The sequence below is a fragment of the Ambystoma mexicanum genome, chromosome 9 (genome assembly GCF_040938575.1).
Source record: "Ambystoma mexicanum isolate Mex_15411 chromosome 9, UKY_AmexF1_1, whole genome shotgun sequence".
Classification (NCBI taxonomy): domain Eukaryota; kingdom Metazoa; phylum Chordata; class Amphibia; order Caudata; family Ambystomatidae; genus Ambystoma; species Ambystoma mexicanum.
Window position 1 is genome coordinate 1,341,298,219 of NC_090931.1, and position 12,867 is coordinate 1,341,311,085.

The following is a 12,867-nucleotide window of genomic DNA, read 5'->3' on the forward strand; positions in this document are numbered from 1 at the left end:
GCTCATAATTGTAAGCATGAAATACATAGAACAAACGTTTCCTGCATTCTTTTTCAACTCGTCCTCAGATATATAAACAGGTAATGAAAAATAAGAGCCATCTTTGCTGCAGGCATAAAAAAACATAGGTTTAAAGCCATTAATACTACAACAGGTAGAGGCATTAGTTTTAGGTAATGCTTTGATGAAGGAATGAAGGATAAGGCTTGAATTGATTTGCCCACTGTTTCTAAATATATTTGATCACCTACAGTAATTTTGCAAGCATATAGACTCTGACCATTTGTTATATGAAGATTGAAATTACTGCCAGAAATAACACTATTAGGATTTGAGGTTTGTGCCTTCAGAGAAAATCCATTCATTTATTGAAGTAGGTTTTCAAAGTATGTGATTTGAACTTCAACCTAGTGGGTGAAAACCTAGTTCTGGGTTTAAACTGTGGTACCTCCGTTGCTTTAAACTAAAGACTCACAAATGTTCCAAATCCAATTGATATACCCAACATCATTGTGGTATAAGCGGTAATCAAATTGAAATAACTCTGGAAAAATACTTAAGGTTATGTAAACAAATAACCCATGCAGTTTTATCGTAAAGGGGCCGAGGGATATCAACACATTCATACGCAGACCACATGAACAGTATGTGCACATGAATATGTTTTTCTTAGAAGCAAGACGTATGCCACCTCGGCATCAGCTTTCAAAAGTGTTAATTTCAATGCTTGTACACCAAGGTTTCTATTATCCTCATTATTATGACTGACTTCTCTAATTTATGAATAACGACAATCGGGCCCATGCGTGATAAACTATTTGGCAAAGGCTGTCATTGTTTAGCATCATTACATTGGAATTTTCCAAAATGTGTTGCTTTAGTGAATGTCGTCAGAACGTGTTCCAAAGCCTAATCAGATGTCATCAAAAAGAAAATTCTTGAATCTTCTGTTCGCGGTTGCCACATTAGGTAAGGGAACTGGGTTTTCCACTTTTGTGGGTCCCTTTTACGAAAAAGTCATTTTAGCATTTCAAAGCGGAAAATACGGTATAATGGTTTCTTCCAATTTACAATCAAATGTATTTGATGTGTCTATGCTATTGAGAAAGTTTTAATGTAAATGTCATGCACAGACCCTTGCCTAAAAGTATGTTTAATGAAATGTGATTGTACTTGCAATCCCACAGGATATTGACACTTCCCTTCGTACAAACCCACTGTAGAAACAAGGGCAGGAGAAATGGAACATTGATTTAGTTCAGGCACCAATTGGTCACTTTAATTATGCAAATGTACTACTGAGTGTCCGTCTTTACCATGTTGTCAAGTTAAGATCTTGAACACCAAAATTGTAAAAGGTATTAGTGTAAAATAATGTTCGCGCATGCACAATTTGTGCTAAATATCTTCAGTTAGAAAAAGTGCAGTGATATGTTAAATATAAGCTGAACACTTCAAATGTACACCACTGTCAAGAGCTTTTTTTGTCTTCAAGATTGTGCCGGTCTTCTCTGAAATAGCGTATCTTTGTGACAGACAAAAATGCTGATCTCATGGAATAAATAGTAATCCAAGTAACAAAGAAAAAAAGGTAGTGTGATCACCCCTGCCTCTGGGAAGAGCAGTATAATGCTCAAATAAAGGAAGTGTTAGTGGCTCAGAATCCTCTGTGACAATGGGACAGGCACTAGAAAGGTTGCATTTCAGAGGCTGCTAAGGACTCAAAAGGATTGTTCATTGGTTCTGCCAGAACCAAACGGAAATCCCTTTCTGATGTAGATTTCCTAACAAGAGTAAACAATGATGATATGTTTTAGTTTCAAGAGTAAAACACAATGTAATACTGATTAAAAAACAAAAATAGTGATATCATTGAATTTGCAGCATTTTATTAAACACACCCCTTCTCAATTCAAAAAGAGCTATAAATCACCAAAAATGAGTACTGAAAATTAACCTAGCCCTTAATGCATGAGGCCACACTTTTCCCTTACTGTCTATCCTTCTAACAAGCCTATTCACCCATTTCAAATCTCAACTCTCAGTAAATAGGTCAAGAGAATTTGTAAAAACAAACCACAGGGATTCCAAGATGGCTGCTGTGATCACCACACCGCAAGGAGCACTCTCCTACCCGGCGATCCCCAAATAAGGGTGCAAAAGTGACCGCAGTCCCCCCTGCAGCCGAGCAAATACGCCATGAACCTGAGGAGGGACGCAGTGAGCAAGGACTCCCCCCAGCGGCGCCACAGTGAGGGACGGGATGGCTGGTCAGCCCAACTTTGTCCCTCGGGCATATGCTGGAGGTCAGCAGGAAAGGGGGCACGAAGCAGCGGTACCCACCGTGAGCGGTGGGAGCTCGGCCGAGCGAGGGAACCACACACAGCGATCAAAGGGCCCGGGCCCTGGCGAGGGGCTGACCTGGGACACAAGTAAGGCGGCTCCCCGGACAGCATAAATCACAGGAGCAGGCGAATGCCCCCCGTATATTCTGACACACCGGAGACACTGCAAGCCCCAGACATAGATGCATGCTCCCTGCCTCAGACTCTCCGAAAGGGCTATTGTGCGCCCGGCCCCTTCCAGTGTGCAGCGGTAACCGCGACCTACATCTTGCTACCTGCAGCTTACCGGGGCCCCGCAGCCCAGCTAACGCCAATCATCAGGGGCAGCAATCACATCTCAGTTATACCCACAGTGGACATCCTGTGCAGCAGAGACTTAGCCAACCCACCCCCGGGGATTAGAAGAGCAGTGGGACCGGCAAGGCAAAATGGCCCAGGATGGGGGAGGAAGAAGCTTTAGACCTTGAGACACCCGACGGTCGGCCTGTGCAAACAAACAAAGTTTGAAGCACCGAGTGGGGTGAACCCTGGCTCTGCAGACTTGGGGCACCAAACAAGGGGCAGGAACACCAGTTCGAGGGACTGCACATGAACAGAGCCATAGGCGCTGACCTCCTTGTGGACTCCTAGATAAAGGGGCATCGACTGGGGTGGTGGGAGGGATTGTTGCGGTACTTGGGATCGGGGGAGGGCACAGATTTGCTTGATCTGCACTGTTAATCTCCGGGTGTCTAACGAGACTCGCCACCCATGGCTGGGAACATGGGAGGAGGAAGGTGTGCTGAGTTTAGCCGGAGGGGTTAAGGGAGGTGGGGAAAGGGGAGAGCAGGGGACGGAGGGGGCTGGCTGCACCACAGAAGCAAAAAGGGCAAAAAGGGGGAGTAGCAAACCGGGGATTCACTTGCTTTCACTGAATGTCAGGGGGTTGAACACGCCTACCAAAAGGCAAAAAGTAGAGGGTCTCTTGCAAGAGACGAAACCTGAAATAGTGACATTTCAGGAGACCCACATCAGTACGAGGGATAAGCACAAATTGAGGATAAGCGGTTACCCCCAGGTGCTGCTGGCGAACGACAAGGGTAAGACACGAGGGATCCTTATTGCGTTCAGGGATCTCACTCATTTGAGAATAACTGGGACGATGGCGGACAAAGAAGGTAGATTTCCTTTTCGCTCGGATTGAATGGCGAGGCAAAACTATTACTATTGCCACAGTGTATGACCCTAATACGGGAAAGGGTGTTTTTTTGCAGGTGGTGTTGGAGAAGCTGGAGAAATATACGACGGGTCAGCTCATAGTAACAGGGGGCTTTAAATCGGCGTGCAGCCCAAAGTTGGATAGAATCACTGGCATGACCCCCACAGTTAAAGGCCTGACTTAAAACCTGTGGGTCAGTATGAACTGGTTAGTACTGGTCAACGCCTGGCACAAATTGCAAGGGGGGGTTAAACGGGTACACGTTCTACTCCCATGTGCACAGAATATACATATGGGTGTCCCGTCAAGCTTTTGGGACAGGTACGGAAGATGGAACTGGGGCCCATAACGCTGTTGGAACACGCTCCCCTGCTGCTAGAATTCCAGGGGGGGGGGGGGGGGGAGGGTGGTCTGGGATGTGGCGGTGGCAGTTCCTGAGACACTTACTATGGGACAGGGTGATGTTTGATGATCTACGGGATTCCATCTGAGCATTTTTTTTCGAAAGAAATAGGACCCTGCCATTGCAGGAACAGGTAGAATGGGACTTTTTAAAGCAACTATATGTGGGGAGTTGATATCAAAGAAAGCACTGTGGGACAAGCAGGGAAGGGCCTTGCAGGACGATCTGGAACGACACCTAATTGGGGTGATGGCTAGAATGGAAACTGATAAAGGGGTATATCTCAGGAAGGAGTATAGGCACCTCAAGGGTCAAATTAATATCTTACAGATGAAGCAAGCGGAAAGATTGCTACTATACTTGAAGCAGCGTTATGTCCAGGTGAATAAAGCAGACCGACTCTTGGCCCGTCAAGTAACACAAAAAGAAGCAGCTAGAGTGATCCTCCGCATTCAAACCTCGTGGGAAATGGTTACCATGGTATCGGAGGAGATACTCCAGACCTTTGCGGAGTACTATTCAGCTCTGTACTCCTCGGACGCCCCAAGCAGAGAAAACCAAGAGGCTTATCTGGGGTCATGCTCACTGAATAGGCTAAACCAAAGGGAAAGGGAGAGTCTGGAGGGAGGGATTACGGAGGACGAGGTTCGAGCAGCGATTCAATCCCTACCATTAAACAAGGCTGCTTGGCCCAGATGGTTTCCCGGCAAGGCATTCCAAGACACCCTGGTCCCAATGATGACACCTCTCTAACTCCTTCGATGTCTCGGGGCATCTTTCCCGGACCACGGAGGAAGCGAAACTGTTCTTTTCCCCAAATCTAACAAGGACAAAACTCAGTGCGCCTCGTATCGCCCTATCGCACTAATAAATCTAGATGCAAAAATGTTTACTAAAATATTAGCGTCCAGGCTTGACAAAATAATCCCGGGGTTGATCCACCCAGATCAAGCAGGCTTCGGCAGTGGGAGACACACGTTTCAAAACACAAGGCAAATTTGTCATCTGGTAGAAATAAATACATAAGACCGGCCTCTCCGCGGCAGTTCTGACCCTGGACGCGGAGAAATCTTTCGACCGCATAGAGTGGTCATTTGTGTTCCTCACCATGGAGGCCATGGGGTTTTGGCTGGATTTTCTCTGCTTATTCAAAGTCAGCTATGGGTCACCAGTGTTAAGGCTAGCCATAAACAGGTACATCTTCCAGGCGATAAAGGTGTCTAGGGGTACCAAACAGGGCTGCTCGCTGTCCCCGGTGTTGTATGCCATATATCGAACATTTGCTCACCAAGATCAGACCAGAGACAGGGATAAAAGGGTTTACATTCGGGGGGAGGAACATAAGGTGATGGCTTTCGCAGATGACCTATTGGTGATACTGACGGACTTGAACACCTCACTCCCATTGATGTCGGCTCATTTAGGGGAATTTGGCAGGGTGGCGCGTCTGACGATCAATATCCAAAAATCTGAACTACTGATCCGACAGGGAGAGGGGGCGTCAACGTCATGTCCAGTGGATGTCGACCACTTTATGCGAGCAGACAGGGGTCTCTGATATTTGGGGGTATCGATAACGAAGACCCTAGATAACATGTATCAGGCTAATTACCCTCCTTGGCTAGATACAATAAAGGCTGGATGAGCGCGGATCACTCAACATGTCATGGATGGGCCGGATCAATGTTATCAAAATGATAGTCCTGCCCAGAGTACTGTATTATTTTCAAGCCCTCCCCCTAGCGGCTCCCCAGAATTTCTTCAGGACCCTGAACAGACAGGTGGGAAAGCTCATCTGGCAAGGAAAGAGACCGAGGGTAGCATCCCAGCTAAGGGTCATAGAAGAATGGTTCAATGGGAACCCGGATAGGATTTGGCGAAGAGTGGATAGCGCGGTGGTAGGTAGGCCCCTTGATGGAGTCTTGTGGTACCCCAAAGCGGATAGATCCTGCAATATGTATAGAAGCCAGATTATAGCCTTGGTGGGTGATACATGGGATACTGTGGTTAAAAGGACAGGTATAACAACTTTCCCGTCCCAGTTTCCTCCTTTACTGCGTAATCCTCAATTTACTTCGGGGCTGGAGAAAGGCGCGTTCACCAGGTGGGAAGAAGCAGGCTGTCGGTGAGCGAGGGATATGATGAAAGGGCAGGAGGTCAGGTTGTTCTACCAATGCAAACAGACCTTCGGACTGCGGGAGGAGGATAGGTTTCGGTATGCACAGCTGAGGCATTGGTTGCTAGACCCGGGTATGGAACAGTCCATCATTAGAGAACTTAACGCCGCTAGAAAAATATCTGCTGACGAATTCAGGAGATCGCTAGATGATAAGCAAACTGTATAGAACAATATATAAACAATGAGCAAATGCATTACCCCGTCCAATCTCTGAAGAGCAATGGTGTGAAGTGTGGCAGAGGACCCCAAAATTAATGAGGGGGTTGCAGATCTGGTAAATGTGAATGAGGGTATTAGTACAGTGGCATCTAAGAGCGGAGAAACTGCATACATTTTATCCCTCGATGTCCTGGGCATGCTGGCGGGGTTGTAAGGTGGTTGGCACTTGGGTACATATTTGGTGGGCATGCCCAGTCTTGAAACCGTTCTGGGACTCTTAATAGGGCAATGCAATCCCTTTTTGGCTCCAAATTCGAAGAGAGTGTGGGGAAGCGCTGTTGGGTTTGGGTGATGTGTTGGACATACTCGCGTCTAAACCCCAGAAGAAAGAGTACATGATTTTGAGTGTTGCCAGTCTTACCTTGATTGCCCAAAAATGGACACAAGCTGCGATCCCCTCCGAACACGAATGGATAGCACAAATATGGCATTATACAGCATTAGAATGGGTAATATACACAATACAGGGGGAGTACACCAAATTGAAGGAGGATTGGTCTTGGACTTTCTCCATGAGAACTACCGAGATCAATGGTGTCCTCAAAGAATGTATTGTAAATTTTGGCCCGAAGGTGTGGCCCATTACAAGACCATGTACGATAAGCTCGCAGTGAACCAGGGGAAGGGGGGGTGGGGAATCGCATGGGGAGAGGTGTGGGGGGGGGGATTGTTCAAATGCCAATAAAAACAAGTTAAAATAAAAAACAATGCCACAATGCACAATGTGTGAGGTAATTTGTAACAGGTCAAGCACAATGCTATGAAGCTTTAAAAATACCCCCTGGAAATGTGATACTAATACATCTTTATTTTTTAAATAAATCAAGATAATAATACATCATGCACTCCTGGTAATTGAAATATTGAACTATTTATCTTACTTTCTTTTTCAGAATGTTGAAAAGTCACAAATGTTGAGTTTTTAAATGGTCAATAAACCAAGGTACTGAATATGCTAAAAAATGTCAAATAAAATCCATTCAAAAGTGAACCTGATTAGGACGATTTGTGCAGTGAATGGTCAATATTACATGTGAGGCACAAACTGTTAAAGTAAGCTCATGTTAAAACAAATGACATAAGAATTTTCTTACAAGACATTATTGAATGAATATATATTCTTCTAAATTAAAAACTTCAACATGAGACTTTAAAAGATGCTCTCCTCCTAGAATAGGAGTTTAGCCAGCATATATTTCAGGACTGTCACCAACCAGTCAGGTGTCGTAGAATGGGAATGGCTTGCGCTGCAAATAATCTGAAGACCATTATTCTGGGAATTAATGTAATAGGAAAAAGTGCATACAGGTACTTCCCAGACAATCATAAATGAATCCTCCCAGGAAGCCACCTCCTCCGCCAAGCCAAAATGAATATAAAAGAAGTGCCAAATTTGCTCTGTTAACAAGAGAATGATTAGTGAAGGGTCTTGGGTCTATTAGTGGTAAGAGGGGTGGAATACATTTTGTGTGGGAGAATGACTGAGTAAGTTGAAGGTGTCCACTTCAACATTCTTTTAATCTGGAAAAAAGGTGGCCAGCAACAAGGGAGGTATTGCTAACCTGGGGGACTCCCACGTATCCAGAGCCAGTCAGCAGAAGGAGTGGAAATGAACTTGCATGGTTTCTTGATCAATAAACTGACCATTGGCTTTTCGAGTAAATAACCCCTTTCTCCGCTGGTGTGCCAAGAGGAACACGTTCTTATCCAAAGACAAGCGTGAGACACGACATGGGTACATAAGAGAACACATCCAGGAATTTGATAAGGCTACAGGCAGAGGCAGTTTCACTTAAACGGGAGTACAATCCATGTATTATTCAAAACTGCATTGATGTATTTTAACATGCAAACGTTGATAAAGCTTTTATGTTCCAAAATAATGCTCAATGCCAGCTGGAGGCTTGATACGGCTTGGGTTGTTGCTGGGGCACTAAAGACAAAACGATGGTGGCAGACATGTGTTTCTATCAAGGCAAGTAATGTTGTGAAAACACTTTTGCATGTCATGAATAAAAAGGAAGGCCTTACACCTAATATTAGTCACTCACTATAGATCTTCAGAAGGTCCGACGGACCTCAATGACTAATTTTCAGTAGTAGGTATCCTATAGATCCACGGTGCACTTTAAACCTACTGGTTAAACCAGCTCTAGGGATTAAGCTAAGAAAACCATCATGAATCTGCCCACAGTTAGAAACTGCCTTAAATTGTAGAGCTACAAAAAAGGTCTTAATTCTTTATGTAATAGTGAAAGCAAAGCAAACACTGCTAATTGAGCCACCAAAGTATGCCGACAGAAAAGATACATTTCTGCAGTTCTTGAAAGAGATGCATATAAACATTTGAAAATTCCTGGTGTTGAAGGTAGTGATTTGAGGCAACTTCAACAAATACCTTTTTTTACGACTACAGAAATCAGGTGGTCAATGTTATAATTGTACACTTGTGAAAAATTCAAGCCTGCTTATACTGACAAAATAGGCATATGCTCCTTAATCAAAAATTGGATCTCCTGCAAATGTCCGGGTGACATTGTGCATCTTTGCTCAAGGGGTAGGTTTTGCTTAATTGTGAAATTTATATTTTTGGATGATCAGCTTGTGTTAAATTTGGCATTATCTTTGTAAAACATAAAATCTTATGTTGGTTAAAATCCAAAAGGCATAAATGAATTGTACTGTAATCTCTAGAAAGAATGACTCCAATTTGGAATTGATAAAGACCTCATGACTGGCAAAGTAAAATAAATCATTTACAAAGAAAGTAAAGTTATTTAGATTTGTCATGTACATCTTCATTATGTGAGATTAAATGTAGTCGAGCACAGCACTGTACGAAGTCCCTCTCCGCCCCCCCATGTCATAGTTCAGGCTCAACAATCTATAAATAAGCGTAATTCTCACTCACACCAACCATGTAGTCATACCCCTTTGAGCAAGTCCATCTAAAAGCATAAATTATCTAAGGAGTTATACCAAACCAGAATTTTCTTTAGGGAGTATGGTGTCTTTGTTATGGTACATTTCTTTTCTTCTACTTTTCAAGACACTACCTCTTTCTAGCAAAGTTAAGACATGAGTGAGGTGGACGTTTGTATTTCCTACTGACCATTGTAGCTACTGGTGATTGATATGGAGGAATATTTTATAATGAGGTTCTTTATTGGGAACTTGTTTTATGTCAAGGGATTTAGAAATTACTGAACGTCAATGCTGCGTTTTCCTCAAAGTGATAAAACCTACCCAAAACACAACTCCAATATCAGTACTGTTCTGCTGACACGAAGGAACGGTGACAGATGACAATGGTACAGCAAATGTAATACCTCTTTAGGCACAACAAGGTGAAAACATGTGTCTTGTAATCTGCACCAGAGTACAAAATATAGATGCAAAGCCTGCCTTTTTCTGAGGGTAGACAAGTAAAAAAGATAATTAAGACTTCAACACAACTGTGGATGTGATTGTCTAGATCCTGATCAACCCTAAAGAAGAACACCTAAAGTGATCTAGGTTTTCCCTCTCCATGATGCACTTGCGTTTTTTCTGTAAATGACATCAGTTAATATCAGAGGGCACCCCGGAAACAGTGGTAGCAAAGACACTTGCAACAAATAGTTAAATTGAAGAGCTGCTAGTAAACTGCCTGGACCTCCTCCCTCTCCCCGCCCCCAGACTGGGCAGTGATAGGTACTCTGCAATTGTTTTTGCAAATGATGCAGCCATCCTCTCTACCTCTCCTATGGGTCTTAGAATTACTATGGAGTGTTTCCAGTGTAACTGTAAAGAGTTGCAATTGTCGTTAAATGTAAGGAAAACAAAGTCCTTGGTTTGTAGACCACGGTATACTAGACGTCAGGAGCCATCTATCTTCGTGGATGGCTGTAGCCTGGAACAAGTCTCCTTCTGTGATTATTGGGGCATTAGATTTGGTGCAACAGGCATATGGTCATCCCACGTTGATAAGGCCTGTACTAACCTGGAGAAATATAGTGGTGCCACAAGTAGCTATTTTCACAGACATGGTAAGTGTGCAGTGTCTCCGGCACTTGAAATATATAAAAAGCAGGCTAAAACCTCTGCCCTTTTTGGTGCAGATGTCTGGGGCCATGCAAATGTCCAGGCCTTAAATATAGACAAACATTTTTAATAAAATCTATTTATGTTACTGCAGGGCACCCCAAATGCTTTACTCAATATGGTGATTGACTTATCCCCTATTGGAAACGAGGCCTCACTGAGAAGGGTGATGTATTGAGTAAGGGTGTGGGGCACACCGGGCCTAGTTAGGTATCGGGAGGACTCAGTGCATATTTTACAAGCAGAGGGAGGAAAAGCGCTCCCATGGCTAGCCCATGCAAAAAATACTGTAATTGCCCTAGACCAGAACAGCCTCTGGTCAAACCCATCAAGAATCGATAAAACCGATACGCAGATGAAAATGGCAGTATTGATATTGGCCAGAAGGAAGATGGAGGAATTATGCCTGGGACTGGGGATGAGTTACCTTCTGAATAAACCAGACTTTGGCTTTGAAAAAAGTTATCTGGATAACATATCCCCCCACCCCCATCCATTTGCACAGATGCTTTATTTGGAGTTTAGGTTGGGTACAATGAAGGTAGCAACCTTTACCAAGAGTTGGGGAGAAACTAATTCAGGTACATGTCTGCTTTGTGGGAGAGGTGAGGAACACATTCTACACTTTGTTATTATGTAATGGGTTGAAAGCTCAGAGAGGTGGATATTTGAAGCCAATTTTTAATTTTAGGCATATTCAGAGCATCTGGGAGGCAATGGCACCCTGTAGATTTACAGATGATGTGGATGTTGTGCACCACGTGGCCAACTACATTCACTGTGCATGGCTAAACAGGTGCTGGATGATAGAATCTATTGGAAACATAAATATAGACTAGCTCAACCCAGCAGGCAATGCTACTTCAAATATTACTTTGCTGTATGATGCCAGTGGTCTAGCAGAAGCTGTATCTGAATATTTATTCCATGGTCTACATGTGGAAGACAATCTCCATGAGACTATCTTTGTTTAATAGTTTGTATGCATTATTGTTGTTTACTTGTCTTTAGAATGAATGTACTTTTTACTGATATTTGTTGTATTTTCCACATGCAAGACACATGTCGAATAAAGGTATATATGATCTGAAATATTTAAATGCTCATGATGCACTGGTGAAGGAGACAAAAATTTCTTCTTTGCGGTTAGACTAATGCCCTCTCCTGATTTTGTGTATATGAGAGGATGGGGAAAACAGCTGGGCCGAGGCAAAATCTCAGTACACATGATTGCACTGTAAGAGGAATATATTAGAGAAAATCAGTCTTTTAATAGCTTGCACCATTATAGGTAGCATAAAGAAATCGTTGGTTGTGAACATGTTGTCCCTATTGGTGAATGTGCATGCTTGTGGCTGAATGACTGAAGGAATAGTTGCTATCTGACAACTTGATAAATACCTTCAAACTCCAGGACCAGTGTACTGTCTCAGAAACAATCCCCTCACTCGGCTACATCCGCTTGCCAGGTGGCCTGTAGCGGCTACTCTGTAAAACTATGGGATTCACACTTTCATCAAGAATCTTTTAATGGTAATTATACTGGACATTCTGTGCAATGCTGGTGCAAATCAGACAGGTGCTAGCTGGTGGGCTGTTCTCAAGGAAGGTGATCAAATAAAGAACACAAGGTTTTAAGAAACTGTTGCTCAGTGAAGTGTAGAAGCTCACAGATGTTCAGAAAAAAAGACAAACGTAGAAGTACTATTCATTACTGATAAGGGACTACACTTCTGAGGTTAAATTTATTTAATGGGTGTCATTTGTTTTTGAGAAATTAATAAAATGTACAGGTTATTTGCTGCAAAGTCAATCAAATGCATGAAGACATTGGAAATATTTGAGCAAGTTTGGATTAATATCCTCAGTAACTCAATACTGCACCACATGTCACTAAATTACTATATAAGCAATAGATGTATAACATGTCCAAAACAAATAGCATACAACTCTTGAAAAGTATCTAACCTTTTATTTACCACCTTCAAGGTTCTTGGAATTTGAAATTATGTTGTTACTGGACTCTGGACGTCAAAAGGTGTGGCTGAATGGACCTTTTAGTTGCATAGAATGAGCTGTAAATATTCAAACTTTGGTGTTCATGTTCTAGTGAACGTCTTATCTTTACAAGAACAGGAAGTTAGTAGTAAACTAAAGCTTCCAAGTGGCAAATAATGTTGGATTGGTCGCTTTAACTTACTGATTAAAGGTACATTTTTAGTTTAATAAGGGGGTAATACAAAATGTTTCCTAATTAGCCAGTATGTGGTTTTTGAAAAAGGAGGAGCCGAAAAAGCGATTGTTGACCAAGCCAGTGGGGGGAACAAAAGGCTGTGTAGCTGAAAAATTTTAAGCTACTCACCGTAGTGACTAACATTCTAAGTGTATAGTCCCCTTTCCTCCATACTGCATGGGGCGTCCCTCACTAGGGACAGGAGAC